The sequence below is a fragment of the Rattus norvegicus genome, chromosome 9 (genome assembly GCF_021556685.1).
Source record: "Rattus norvegicus strain SHRSP/BbbUtx chromosome 9, alternate assembly SHRSP_T2T, whole genome shotgun sequence".
In the NCBI taxonomy this organism is placed as follows: Eukaryota; Metazoa; Chordata; class Mammalia; order Rodentia; family Muridae; genus Rattus; species Rattus norvegicus.
Genome location: NC_141542.1, coordinates 107269733 through 107284843, shown reverse-complemented (window position 1 = coordinate 107284843; position 15111 = coordinate 107269733).

Sequence of the window (15111 nt, the reverse complement as noted above, 5' to 3'; positions counted from 1 at the left end):
AAAAGAAAGAAAAGAAAAGAAAAGAAAAAGAAAAAAATACGGCCCCAGTGCCCAGTGTGGACAAAATTACCATGTGAGCCGGAGAGATGGCTTGGCAGTAAAGAGCACTGGCTGCTCTTACGGAGGTCCACTTTCTGGTACACACTTAACAGCTTACAGGCAGCTAGTTCCAAGGGATCCTGTGCCCTCTTCTGGCCGATGTGGATACTGCATACACATAGTACATAGATAAACACTCAGGCAAAACACCATACACATAAAATAAAACTAAATCTTTTTCTTTTAATTATCACATATACTGCTCACAATGCCGTCTAGAAAACAAACGTCCGACAACAAGAAAACGATAAATAAGATATGAATATGAATAAGTCTGAAATTTCATGGAGAAGAACTCAGAGCTGGAGAGATGACTCTGGCTAAAGCACGTGGTCCCCGTCTCAAACAGGATTGCCGCCCTCTGATCGACACATGCGTGTTGTCACACACACACATGCAGTACATGCACACACTGTGCACATGCATATGTGCATGAATGCACACATGCTCACAGAGAGGTGGGGAGGAGGATCGAGAGGAGAGAGGGAGGAAGCAGCAAAAAGAAGCTGGAGAGATCTCTCCGTGGGTCTGTACAAGCATCAGAACCTGAGCTTGATTCCCAACACTCCAGGCAGGCAGGCAGTCCCGGTCTGCAATCAGTGAAAGGAAGAGATGGTGGGTCCCAGGGGCTCACTCTCTAGCCAAGGGGTGAGTTCCAGGCTCATGGGCCACTCTGTCTCCAAAACACAAGGTGGAGAGCGATGGAGGAAGACATATCATTGACCTCTGACCTCCTGCATGCTCATACACTACGTCCTCTGCCCTCACTGCATACACAGGCACAGGCAGTGACAGACAAACATGTGGGATAAAGAAAGGAGAGAAGGGACTTTCAAACAGATGTATGTGCATGGTCCTAACAGTGTCCCCACTGACATTCACTTACGACCCAGAAAACTGCTGAGAAATGTGTCTGGATGAAAGTGCCCTCTGTATAAACTGACTTAGCACTTAAGTAAAGGAGACCGCTTGAGTCTTCACATTCTGCCGACAAGGAGGCCATGAAGCCGCTCCACACCTGGGAAGAGCCCTTTTCACCACAAAGAGCAACATGACCCAAGCGGGCAGAGGAAGCAGGGGCTCAGAGGCAAGGCTGTCCTTCAGCCCTCAAGAGCAAGAAACTTCTCCTTTTTGTTTGGCTTGACTTCAGAACACCTTCAGGCCGGTGACTTGTTCTGGTTTCAGGGTGAGCGTGCTCGGTCTAGATGGAGAGGAACTGCCTTCCGGAGCAGCAAATTTGGAGATGTTTGACCCATGCTTGGGAGGAAAGGGAAAAGTGGGTGTGGCTGAAGGAACACTGGAGTCTGCTTCTGCTGTTACTAAATTCGAGCAACTGGGGTGTTGAGGTCCAGGGCTTATGAGCAACATGAGGCACCCCTAATGGTTCTGGAAGGTCCAAGGCCGCGGTGCTGGCAGATTCAGCATCTGGAGAGAGCTTGCCCTCGGGGTTTGTGCTCTCTGTCTTCTGGTGGTGTGCTCACTCGATGGGAGATGCAAGGCACTTGGAGGGCTCTAGTCCAGAGCACCAACCGCACCCAGCAGGGTCCACCTCATGGCTTTGTCAGCACACAGAGGCTCCGCTTTCTGATGCCATCGTGGTTATGGCTGGGTTTTCTGCATGAATTTGTGGGTGATGCAAATATTCTGCGACAAGGGAGTAAAGGGCCCCGTTCAAACTGTAGCAAGGGGTACAGTTTATTTTTTAGCAAGGTTGTGAGGCTGTTATATGACCTAAGAATGGATGAAAGGGGGGGGGGAGCAAGACCCCACCTCTGAGTACCAAGTGTTACATCTTGTTAACTTACCCCATATTTTATTCTCAAACTCAACATCTCTAAGGCAAGATCTCCTCATATCTCCTAGCTACAGAACAAAATGCCCTATCCAGCAGCACGAAGTAAAAACCTAGGCCTCATCCTGACACCCTCCCCTTCCTCACTATCATCACTGACCATGGCTCAGAGCACTTCCTTTCCTAAACAGCCTGATGTCAGCCCTATGTCCATCCTCTCCACCAGCCCTAGCATCATCCCCATGACCAGGCCCAGCAACAACCAAACTGCTGGCCTCTCCCAAGCCTAGGGCCACTCCTGCACACAGAGGCTCCTTCCATAGTTCATGTCCCATTCTGAGTACTGTGGCAATCCCTGCCAGACTGTCATGTGGGTTTTCCAAGCTCACAAGCCACTGACCTGACCAAGGATGCTCCTTGGCCTTTGCCTGCTGGCCACTCTGACCTCCTTGTTCCTCTGCCTCTGGTACACTCACTGACTGCCTCTCTGGCCCCCCTTAAAGTGCCAGTGCATGTCCCCATAGGTCTCTCCACATCTGTCTCTTCCTCAGTATCCTCTCCCAGATGTCAGACGTCAGTCAAGTGAACTTCCCCACAGAAGCCCTCTCGAAAGCCTGGAGGCATGGTCCACTAGCCAGCAGCCTTTGCTCAGGAAACCCCTGGTAAACCTCGGGAGAGCAGAAGCCAGTTCCCAGCAAGGACCAGTAAGTCCACGCTGGCTCAAGAAATCCCTGCTGAGGGGGCAAATGAATGCCTTTCTGCTTTGAGACAAGCCTGAGCCTGAGGCATTCTTGGTTTCTCTCTACAAACCCAGAGGACTGAAGGGAAATAGTCAAATAGTCACAAAGCAGGGCAGGCGCCTCTCCCTGTGAAGAAATAGATCACAGCTCCGATCACAACTGATTAATGGGGGGAAAATGAGCCATTGGGAATCCACCAATTACCTTGGGAACTATGTTGCAAAAAAACAGGGAGGAAGAAAGTGCTGGGCGGTGTAGGCATGTGTGTTCTCCGACCCCCACGCTGCCGCTCTTGCCCCGTTCGGTAGCTAACTCGTTCCTTAAGTACTTCCCAAGGAAACAGCCCGAGCGGTCTTTCCCACAGATTTGAAAATTCCTTATAATAAAAATGTCAAGGGTGAAATAAGACAATGCATTTTCCCAGCCCTACATCAGGCCAAATCACACATAAGAGCCAACATCTGAACAATAAAACTCAGAATGAGGTTCACCTTTAACTTGCTGGCAACCTGGTCGAAGTTGGGATTAAATCGCTCAGAGGTTGAAGTGAAATTTTTCATTTCCCAAGGCTGTCTCGGACACGAGGCACAAATCTCCTTGGCCCATTCCCAGCCTCCTCCCTGCCTCCTCCCAACCTGCCCTGCTTGGCCCCCTGCATCCTGCAGCTAGTCCCTACAAACCCTGGAAAAATATCGATGGCTGACTGAGAGGGACCATCTTAGCCTTGTGGCTGCTCAGAGGTCCTCCATCAGAGGACCGACAGTAGGAACCGCCCCTTCCTTGCTCTGGGCTGGGCAAGGGAGGTTGCCTTCAGGGATGTCCCAGATAGGGCGGCTCTCCCAGAATGTCTTGGGTAGCTTGGGCCAGTCCCCACCTGACAGGGCCAATCCAGGCAGGACCTGGGGATCCAGATATCTGACTTAGGGTCCCCATATATATTTGGCATGTGTTTCTTCAGGGCAACCCAGACTTATTTGTTTTTGTTTGGGAGTTTTGTATTTTTGTTTGGTTTGGGTTTGGGTTTGGGTTTGGGGCATGGGGTTGCCAATGGGTGGTGAAATAGAATCTTGTTTTATAGCCCAAGCTAGCCTAGAACTCACAGACATCCTCCTGCCTTAGTTTTGTAATTGCTAGTATTGCAGGTACGAGCTACCATGACTAGCATAGGCTTCTTTTTGATGACCCCTACCTGCCTATAAAACTTTCTGAGGTAAGTGAAGACATTCAAAATCTCTTTTCCTCAGACTCCAGAGACTTTCCTTCTGTTTAACCCCAGCACCATTCCACAGCAGACCATCACTTCTCTCTGGACTCCCGTGACATCAAAAGATAGTACCCAACTCCCCTAGAGCAGTGGTTCTCAACTTTCCTAATTCCTTGCATTGTGGTGACCCCCACCATAAAAGTATTTCCTCGCTACTTCATAACTGTAATTTTGCTACTGTTATGAATCGTAATGTAAATATTGGATTGTAGGACTTCTAATATGTGACCCCCCAAAGGGATCTCGACCCATGGGCTGAGAAACCATGCCTTAGAGTCCTGGAATGGGTAGAATCCACTCTGAGTCTGGCAAATAGCAGGAGTGCCACTTCCTCACTGGGCCTGTCTGGGAACAAGGTCAGTGACAAAGGTGGAGGTACAGCCTCACCCAGGGCCAGCCTGTCTTCAACATGCCCATGACAGAGCAATGTTAGGTCCTCTGGGCTTCCTGGGGAACTGAGTGACAGGCACAGCTGACCACAGTTTTAAGGGCCTTTGGGGAAAATGTCCATGGTAGAGTTGCATGCGAAGGACAGTGTCCCTCTGGTGTGCTCATCCTGCTGCCCTGCACCCCTGCCCCATTCAGGACAACTGGATTAAAAGTCCCCACTCTGGTCCAATATTCAGAGTAACTCCAATCTCCCTATGGCCTTGTCTTGCCCGTTGCAGACAAACATGAAATGGTAGAGCAGCAAAGTCACCCTGCAGAGACCTCGGTCTCCTCCTTGGTCTGCAAAGGAGGAAAACAGCATACAGAACAGAGGTTCGGCTTGCCCCACACTCAAAACCTCTGTCTGGCAGGCTCTCTGTCCACACCAAGACTCACCCTACACAGAACAACGTGGCCAGTCCCTTCACCACAACGCCCTATAGGACTTGAGCACAGCGGCCAGGCAGGTCCAAAGCCTCTCCTCCTTGGCCACCTGGCTCTGATTACAGCTTTGATTTTTCATCCCATGCTCAATGGAGATTAACAGACAAAGCTTGAAATCTATGGTCCTCTGAGTATCACTGAGAAAGCATCACTGGGCATAGGCTCCCTCTGAGCAAGACAAGGAAAAGTGGCCCTAACAAGCGTAGAGCCAGGGTGATGTCAGAGAGGTCCTACCAACCCCACAGTCAGGGTGATAAGGCATATTTCTCTATCCCACACTCCCTTTTCAGGTGAGGCATCAGAAGAAGCCTGCTAAAGTAGAACAAGATCAGGATACCTAAACCCAGCTGAAAAGCACCAGTCACACCAAGAAACGGCAGCATCCTGACTTGAGTTAGATCCGCGTCAATAAAGACTGACAGAGGAAATGAACTGTGAGAATCCTAGGGCAGCCCTCAGCAAGATGCTTCAGCAAGGAAGTGAAAAGACTCCGGGCCCTTATGAAGACGAAGTCTCCCAAGACTTAGAACCTAAGAAAAAGAAACAAATGGAAACATTGTAACTGAGAAACGCCACGCCAAATGAAAAGGGCAAACTCAGCAGAAAGGCTCTGCCAAGAAGAGCAGAGCAAAGAACGTGAATGGGGGAGAGAACACACACATAACCCACTGTGAACAACAGAGGGACACAGAAAGGCAGGAAAAGCAGCGGAGATCAGACCTAGGAGGTCCAAACCAGGATGCCACATGTCAGTTCATCTGAGCTCTGGGGAGAGAGTAGGGTAGAGATGGAACAGGCACTCAAAGGAAATTGTCCAAGATAGACCAAAAAGGGGATCTGTGGTGGTTTGAATAGGCCTGGTCCCCATAGACTCATGTGCTTGAACACTTGGCTCATGTGGGCCTATTATGGCCCACAGAGAGAGGCACTATTAGAAGGTGTAGCCTTGTTGAGGAAGTATGTCACCATGGGGTGTGGGCTTTGAGATCTCATATGTTCAAGCTACACCCAGTGTGGTACACAGTGTCTTCTACTGCCTGGGGTTCAAGATGTAGAACTCTAATCTCCTCCAGCACCGTGTTGCTGGCACATCACCATGCTTCCTATTGTGAGGATAATGAAGTAAACTTCTGAAATGTAAGCCAGCCCTAATAAAATGGGTTTCTTTTTCTTTATAGGAGTTCCATGTTGCTGGGGGCTGGGGGTGGGACACACACACACACACACACACACACACACACACACACACACACACTACTCTGACCAAAAGCAACAGCAACAGGATGAAAGCAGTTATTTGGGTAACAATTCCAGGTCACAGCCTGTTGTTGGAGGAAGTGAAGTAACAGCCACACAAGCATAAAGACCTGAGTTCAGATCCCACATACCCACTAATGGCCAGCGGTGATAATGTGCCCCAGTAACTCTAGCCCTGGGGAGATGGAGACAGAGAGATTGCCGACATCTTGGGTGGTCATAAAGCTGAACTGATGAGCTTCAAGTTCAGTCCCAAAACAATTAAAGGTAGAAGAGTGGTAGAGATGGCTCAGAACTTAGGAACCCTGGCTGCTCCCAGAAGACCTGGGTTCAATTCCTAGAACCAATACGGTAGCTGGCAACCATTAGTAATTCAAGTCTCAGGGGATCCTACATGCTCTTCCAGCCTCCTTGGGCACCAGACATGCATGTGGCACACAGACAAACATGCAGACAAAATTACCCATATACATAAAGTAAATGCATAATTCAAAAAAATTAAAATAAAGGGAGAGTAGGGTGGGGGGATACACCCAATGTTGACCTCTGGCCTCCACATACACATGCATACTTGTGCACATGTGACACTAACAAGTACATTCATTCAACACACACACACTTGTTTTTTAAAGGGGGGGGAATCAAGACCATCCCATGGGAAGGCATCTTGAAATAACAGGAAGAAAATGGTGGAACAAATTAAAAAAAAAAAAAACAGTCAACATCGAAGAGATGGCTCAGCAGTCAATAGCATTTGCTGCTCTTGCAGAAGACTGGGGTTTGCTTCCCAAAACCCAAAGTGGCTTAGAACCACTCGTAACGCTAGTTTCAGGGGATCCAGTGCCTTCTTCTGACTTCATGGAACTCTGGCATATGTACGGTGTACACACACATAAAATAAAATATTTTAAAAACCAGTCAGTATGATAACCCAGGCTTTAGGGGAGTCTTTTGCTAACATTCATGTTTTTCACACTTGAGAGGCATCTCGAAGTTCCCATTGGCAAGATAGTGAGCATCTGGGAAACTGCTGGGTCTCATTAGGTTGTTTGAAGCTAATGTAGAAAAGGCCCAGTCAGTTTCATTAAGAAAACCAACAGCGTCTGATCACTCTGCTTTCCAAAATATTCCCCATCCTTATTTGTAAGCTAGATTTCCCACAGAGAGCATCATACACTCATAAAACTTTGAATTTCAATCTCAAGCTTATGCCAAATGGGTCTGCTGGATTTAGCCAATAAAAATATCAGAGACCGGATTGGTTTCATTTAAATATTGCATAGAGCTGTTCTCTGTTTTAAATATTGCAAACTGTTCTCTGTTTACCTGATGCTCACGGGGTGTCCACAAGCTGGCAGCCCTGTGAGATGCAGGTCCCTCAGAGTCTGTGACACAGGGTTCTCTCCAGTCAGAGGAAATGACTCCTGAGAACTCTCCCTTCCACGAGTCTGCCAAGGGACCCCCCACATCCCAAGCCATCAGTCCAGGCAATGAGCAGTTACCCTCCGAAGTGTCTCCATGCCATGGTACAGTGGTAGATGGGAGGGTGCTTCTCTTTCCAGTGGGATTCTGTAAGAGGTGATTAAGGCAAGAAGACTCCATCATTATGAACTAGCTGGATCTCCATTGATTCTACTACATGAAGACAGCATCTTGATCTCAGACTTCTCTGCCTTTCCAACCCTGGGAAATAAACTTCCATTGTTCTGTTATGGAATGAGGATGGCAGAAGATGCTTGTGTTAGGATGCTTGAGGGGGGTGGGGTTCAAAATTTTAGTTTCTAAGTGAATATCACCAATCTGGTCCTTGAGGTCTTTGAGAGGAAACGAAAGGTTTAATCGTCAGACTGAGACCAACTGAGTGAGACCAGCATTCTGCAGCCAGGCCCCAACATGTTCACACAGCATCCAGCCCAGCCCTTGAGACAGGTGAGTGGCCAATCTATACTCCAGTCTTAAGGTGGACTTGATCTTGGATCATGGACCTCACGGAGCACTGGAGAGCAGCTGTCACCAACGTGCAGAAGGGACATAGGAAAGGGAGTAGTCCCCAGAAACCTTGGCTAGGGGAGAGTGATGCAAGTAGCCAGGGATGCATTTGCCAGGACGGGGCTAGGCGCCTTCCCAAGTCCCTGCAGCAGTGAATGTGAAGGGAGCAGGCTGGATCTGGCATGACTCGCCCGCCCGCAAAGCCTCTCAAAGCATACACAGCCTGTTCTCACACACCTGGAATTCCCATCCCATTTCACAAGCCCTGAAATTCGAGCCCTTGGGTGGAGTAAGACCCCCCCAGCTGACCCCAGGGTCCCTTCAAGGGAGCTCAGAGTCCACTGCTCACCACAACTTGGCTCCAGAACCACAGTCACTCCTTCCGAAACACCATGCACAGCCCACTTGGGATTTCAGAAGCATGAATGCACATTTTCCAAGAGGCCCTTCTCAGGCTGCTGGGTGTGAAGCCAGACCTCAGATCCAGGATCTGGGAGAGAGAAGATTACCTCAGGAAGCCTCCGAGGCCCAGGGTAAGACACAGCACCCCAGGGCCTCAGCAGATGGTCCTCCAAAAGAAACCAATTCAACCTACAGAATGAATTCACTATTGTCAAAGCATGTCATTCTGTCATTCACTTATTTGCTCATTCATTCATTCTTTCATCCATTCATCATTCAGCCAGCTAGCCAGCTAGCATTTATGACACACCTACAGTAAGCCAACTCTGTAGGGGCAGGCAAGGAAACACTGGAAGCGAATAAGTTGCCTCTTCCCTTACTACAAGAACTGTTTTCTATGGGGAACACCAGCTGCTACAAAAAGTCCCAAAGAATGGCTCCTCTTCTGCTCAAGGCCATTGCTGAGTCCTGGCACCAGAGGGCAGGGCATATTGTGGACACAGTTTGGGAGTGTCCAGTACCACCAGGTCAATGGGGTGTGACCACAGCCAGTGGCATTTATGCCCTACCCTGAGCCTCCATGTCCTCAATGAAGGTAAAACCAGGCTGGATTCCATGGGCCACTTAGGACCAAACAAACTTCAAAGTAGGACCAGTCATCATCTTCACCACTGTCACCAAGGTGCCACCCCAATGCTCAATCTAAAAAGTCAGTGTTCTGCCTTCTGCCTCTGTGAGGCTTGTGCCTGCCAGTTGGGCTGTGAGCAGCCAGACAGAGCAGAAACTGCCAGCAGGAGGCCACGGTCCCTATTCTAAAGATAGAGTGACAGGGTTCAGGATCCCTTCTCCAAAGTGCTTGGAGCCAGAAATTATGTATTTTTATTATTGATTTTTATTTTCTGTCTTGGAAATACGTAGAAACAATGAGAAGGTATCTTGGAAATGGAATCCGAGTCTAAGTGTAAAATTCCTTTGTATCTCACAAATATCTTATATATGTGCATACATAATCTAGCAGTAATGTCAGGTGATATCTTTAGGAACTCTATGCAAGAGGGAAAGAAACAAGCTTTCACGACACGGGGATCCTCGATTCGGAGCCTTGTGTCAATGCGCAAAGAGCTCCAGGTGTGGGAGCATTTGGATGTTGGCTTTTTCACACCAGGGATGTTAGGTTTGTAGCCCCAAAAAGGAGGGCTGAAGAGGAACCTCTGACCCGACATCAGAGCCTGGGGATCAGGTGACCCTTTTCAACAGTCGGGAATTCAGAGAGCAAGCCACAGGCCGATGGAGGAGGCTGGGCGTCTCTATAATTGGTGTTCAGGGCTCACATGTGCATTCCAGCTTTCTATGGATTCCATCCCACAAGTGCATGGTTACCGGCCTGGGCTCCCACATCTGCCCTCCCCCACCCCTTAGCGAACCCCTTTGGATAGGCAGTGCTGCCCTCCACTTTGCAGATGAACATCCTACAGCTCCTCCTTGTGAATAGTCAAGTCAGAACTGAGGTCTAGCAGTGCAGCCTCAGAGCCGGCTCCAAAACCACCGCACACTAGAGCTCAGGGCTCAGAGATGGAGTTGAGGTCAGTCACCAGGGCTTCTTGGCAGCTAGCTCGCAAATCCAACTGTGCCACAGCAGAAGCAGCGAGGTTATGAGCTTTTGCTTTAATTCAAGGGCCCTTTTATTGGGGTCTGAGAAAGAAAATGCTGGGGAAAGCAAGCTGGGAGGATCTCAGCAGCTGCTAGGAGAATGGACAAGAAGAGTGAATCAAACCCAATGCAGGCGGCTTCCCAGAGGAATGGACTCTGTGATGGTTCCTGGAGGTAAATGCATCTTTTTTTTTTTTTTTGGTTCTTTTTTTCGGAGCTGGGGACCGAACCCCGGGCCTTGCGCTTCCTAGGTAAGCGCTCTACCACTGAGCTAAATCCCCAGCCCCGGTAAATGGTAAATGCATCTTTAAGAGTACCCGCTGGGACCCAGTCCGTAGAAAAGGGAAGGACACAGTAGTGATCCAAACAAGGAGACCTCAGGCTAAGCTGGAACATAAATGCTAAATCAACAATGGGGAGCATGGATACGGTTCATGTAACCGGCCAAGACAAGACCCTTGGTTATCAGAAGCTGTCCTTAACCCGGTGCTTTCATCTCCAACTCCGTCATCCCAGGGAGTGCTCATCTCCTGAACTCAAGGCAGAAAAGGCCATAGCCTTCAAGTGTGGCCACGCGTTTGAAGCCCTGCTCTCAAAGCCTAACTTGGAAAGCCTGACCCCGCACCAGTCTCCAAGCAAGATTCCCGGTGACCAGGGCCACCGCTCAGAGAGTGTGCCATGAAGGGAGAACAAGCCTTCTTGGTGGAGAGTCAGCTGGCACTTATGTGCCCACCATGACCTGAATGCGTTATGTTTGGCATACTGCTAACCGCCGGCTTATCGGTGAGATGGGCCAGTGTGAGGTTCTTTTCTCCTGTCTTGGTTGTATGTTAAGCATCACGGATACATCGGCTGAACACAAGGTTTCTTGCACCAACTGCCAGCGCGCAGCATCTAGGCTTTAACTTCACCTTGCATTATCCTGCTGCAGTTCTGGACGCTTCCATTGCCGGCTGCAGCAAGGTTAAGCTCTGTCCACCAGCAGGGGTCGCCAGAGTAACACTGGAGGAGGAAGTACCTTCTCTTCCTGGTTCTCACTTGCCAGGCTTCCCCAGTCCATCCCAGTGGCTGTGGCTACAGTCCCGCAACCCAGTGGGGGGGGCTCACCTCCCAGGGATTTGGGGGCCACTCAGCTGGCTTCCCCATGGAGGGCTCAGGAACACCCAGATACTGCTGCTGACACCCCACACCCTAAGCCGCCTCCATTAGCTGCTAGCCTTGCAAATCCAACCATACCCCAGCAGACTTCTCCAAGAATTTGCTGGCACCTTTCCCCGCCACAGGCACCCGCAAGGTATGCTGGGGAAGAGCCATGTACCCTTATGACAGCTTAGTTCCTGGCTTGTTCATCCCAGCCTCACAGACCATCTCTGGCCCAGATCATCCAGGAAAATTTCTCTGGCATCTATTAAGCTAAAACTATATGACCTCTTCATTAGAATCCCCAATCGAGCCTTAAGAGGGGCTTCTTCTCCTTCCAGCTCACCCACTTGCTTGGCTACTCTCCCCAAGAATATTCTTTAGAACTATCCCATCTCCAGAGAAAGTTACAAATTCTCTCAAGCCGATTTTTGCTCATATTAGTAATGTAGCTATAGTCACCTGGAATCGGTACCCGAGGTGACATGGGAGATGGTCTCCCAAGGATGGGTTTTGAAACTGATTTGTGGTCATACTGGTAGGCCTATGTAGGGCTCAGCTCAAAGCCAATAAAAAATAGGATGCCTCTGTTCAGAACTGATTGTCCATCACTTGCATTGTATCAAGATATCACCTTTAGGACTGTGACAACCCAAATGAAGCAAGGGCCTTGAGAGCCTCAGTAGCTGCTGGGAAGAACTTGTCACAGTGGTAAGTGACTTCATGTGCTATAGTGGGCAACTGAGTCCTCTGGGAGCACTGGGAACCAGCAGAAAGGAATGGCAAATAGGTTTGGTAGTCCAGCACGGAATATCAAGGCAGTAAGAGTAAGAGAGCCGAAAGGCACCCCCCCATGCTCCAACACACACACACACACACACACACACACACACACACACACACACACACACACATCTGGTATCTAATTGCATTGGCTCTGAACAGTGCTAAACTTGCATTTTTATCAGTCTCCTAAGCAAAGTCAGGGCATCGGCAGGAAAAGGGCAGGACCTCAAAACCTGGAACAGAGAGGTCTGTACTGGGCCCAGGTGAGACAATCTTAAACCTCCTGTCATTTTTGCTTGCCCACTGCTATGAGTCATCTGACTTCTAGTGTCATTAAACATGCACTTCCTCTAACTAAGAATCCAATTTCCTTGGGAGTGGATGCTTTAAAAAGGTTGTTCGAGATGCTGGCGAGGATGTGGAGGAAGAGGAACACTCCTCCATTGTTGGTGGGATTGCAAACTGGTACAACCATTCTGGAAATCAGTCTGGAGAATCCTCAGAAAATTGGACATTGAACTGCCTGAGGATCCAGCTATACCTCTCTTGGGCATATACCCAAAAGATGCCCCAACATATAAAAAAGACACGTGCTCCACTATGTTCATTGCAGCCTTATTTATAATAGCCAGAAGGTGGAAAGAACCCAGATGCCCTTCAACAGAGGAATGGATACAGAAAATGTGGTACATCTACACAATGGAATATTACTCAGCTATCAAAAACAACGACTTTATGAAATTCGTAGGCAAATGGTTGGAACTGGAAAACATCATCCTGAGTGAGCTAACCCAATCACAGAAAGACATACATGGTATGCACTCATTGATAAGTGGCTATTAGCCCAAATGCTTGAATTACCCTAGATGCCTAGAGCAAATGAAACTCAAGACGGATGATCAAAATGTGAATGCTTCACTCCTTCTTTAAAAGGGGAACAAGAATACCCTTGGCAGGGAAGAGAGAGGCAAAGATTAAAACAGAGACTGAAGGAACACCCATTCAGAGTCTGCCCCACATGTGGCCCATACATATATAGCCACCCAATTAGACAAGATGGATGAAGCAAAGAAGTGCAGACCGACAGGAGCCGGATGTAGATCGCTCCTAAGAGACACAGCCAGAATACAGCAAATACAGAGGCGAATGCCAGCAGCAAACCACTGAACTGAGAATAGGACCCCCGTTGAAGGAATCAGAGAAAGAACTGGAAGAGCTTGAAGGGGCTCGAGACTCCATATGTACAACAATGCCAAGCAACCAGAGCTTCCAGGGACTAAGCCCCTACCCAAAGACTATACATGGACTGACCCTGGACTCTGACCTCATAGGTAGCAATGCATATCCTAGTAAGAGCACCAGTGGAAGGGGAAGCCCTGGGTCCTGCTAAGACTGAACCCCCAGTGAACTAGACTGGTGGGGGGAGGGCGGCAATGGGGGGAGGGTTGGGAGGGGAACACCCATAAGGAAGGGGAGGGGGGAGGGGGATGTTTGCCCGGATACCGGGAAAGGGAATAACACTTGAAATGTATATAAGAAATACTCAAGTTAATTAAAAAATAAAAAAAAAAGGTTGTTCGTTTCCCATTTCCATATTCAGGTAACGGCTGCAATGCTGTGATGCCTGCTGCTAGGGCCACATGTTGATGTGTCCGTTGTGGCTGGGCTCCCTGAGATCCACTGATTTCTGCCATGTATCTGGCTGTGATTTGCTGTGATGGTCTCCGTTTCATGTAAAGAGGAGTTTCTTTGATGAGCGGTGGTAGCCACACTTTCTGTGGGGATAAAGATAAGATTTGGAACGTAGTGAGGATTTGTGCAGGTCGAGCCAAGTGATGGGTGCATATCCTTTTAGTAATAGCCAGACATGATAGCATCCACTGTCTGTTATCCCAACACTTAGGAGCACAAGGGTCAGGAGTTTGGAGTCATCCTCAGCTACACAATGAGTTAGAGGTCAGCCTGGACTACATGAAACTTTTTTAGATTTATTTTATTGTTTATGGGTGTTTTGCCTCCATATATGTCTGTGTACCACAAGCATGCCTGGTACCCACAGAGGTCAGAAGAGCTCATCAGATCCCCTGGGTCTGGATGGTTGTGAGATGCTATACGAATGCTAGGAACTGAACCTGGGGTCCTCTGCAAGAGTAAAATGTACTCTTAACTGCTGAGCCAACTCTCCGATCCATTCAGGAGACTCATTTGAAAAATGTCTCACAGTTTCTGTATCTTCTTATCTTCTACCTGGGATCCCCACACACCCATTTTTCTTTCAAAGGCAGCAATTCTGGGCTTTGTTATATATTTGGGGTATTATCTAGTAAATCTCTTCTCCTTGTGACTGTTCCCTTCTACCCTCTATATTCTCTTGGTTATTTTCTACCATACTAATTTCTCCCTTCTGGGTGTTTCCTGCTCGCCCCTCCCTGTGGATAATGGGGACTGAGTAGTTTCCATTGCCTCCATTCTGACATGGCTCAACTTGGTGGTGCCGCTCTATTTAATAGTACCCTCTTATTAGGAACACACACTCTGTCACACCTGACATATGATGGCTTTTATTGTGATAACTTTTTTTGATTAACTGGTTTACACTCATATTTATCAGAACTTTGAGCCCACCTCGTCTCTAAATCTTTTGCCAGGTGTTCAGAAGTAATTAGTGTTGTTCAGTGTCTGATCTGAAGACTCAACAAACATCCCATGCCTGATGACTTACCTCTTTATTTTGGAACCTCAATTTCCACCATAAGCCCCCTTCCTTCTTGGCTTATTCCCTCATTTTGAAGTATATCCTCAAGTAATTTCCTAAACTTTTAGAGATCATAAGTCTTACAGAGTGACTTAGTTAATCTGGAAATAATTTCCCTTCAGAAATTAGGTCCTCATCCTAGAGTGGCATTGGGAAAGTCCACCAGCGCTTGCTCAGGGCACTTTGTATGACCACTGCTTCCCCCTCCAGCAGTTCTCCAGTGCTCTGAGTGACCTCTGACAGCACAAGCTTTCCCTGGTAACCTGGACACTGAAGCCCGTGCTCTCAGGAGTCTCTCACTGGGAATCCTCTGGTCATTTCTTTGGCCACACACTGCATTGATCTCTTCCTGTCTTTCCTTTGG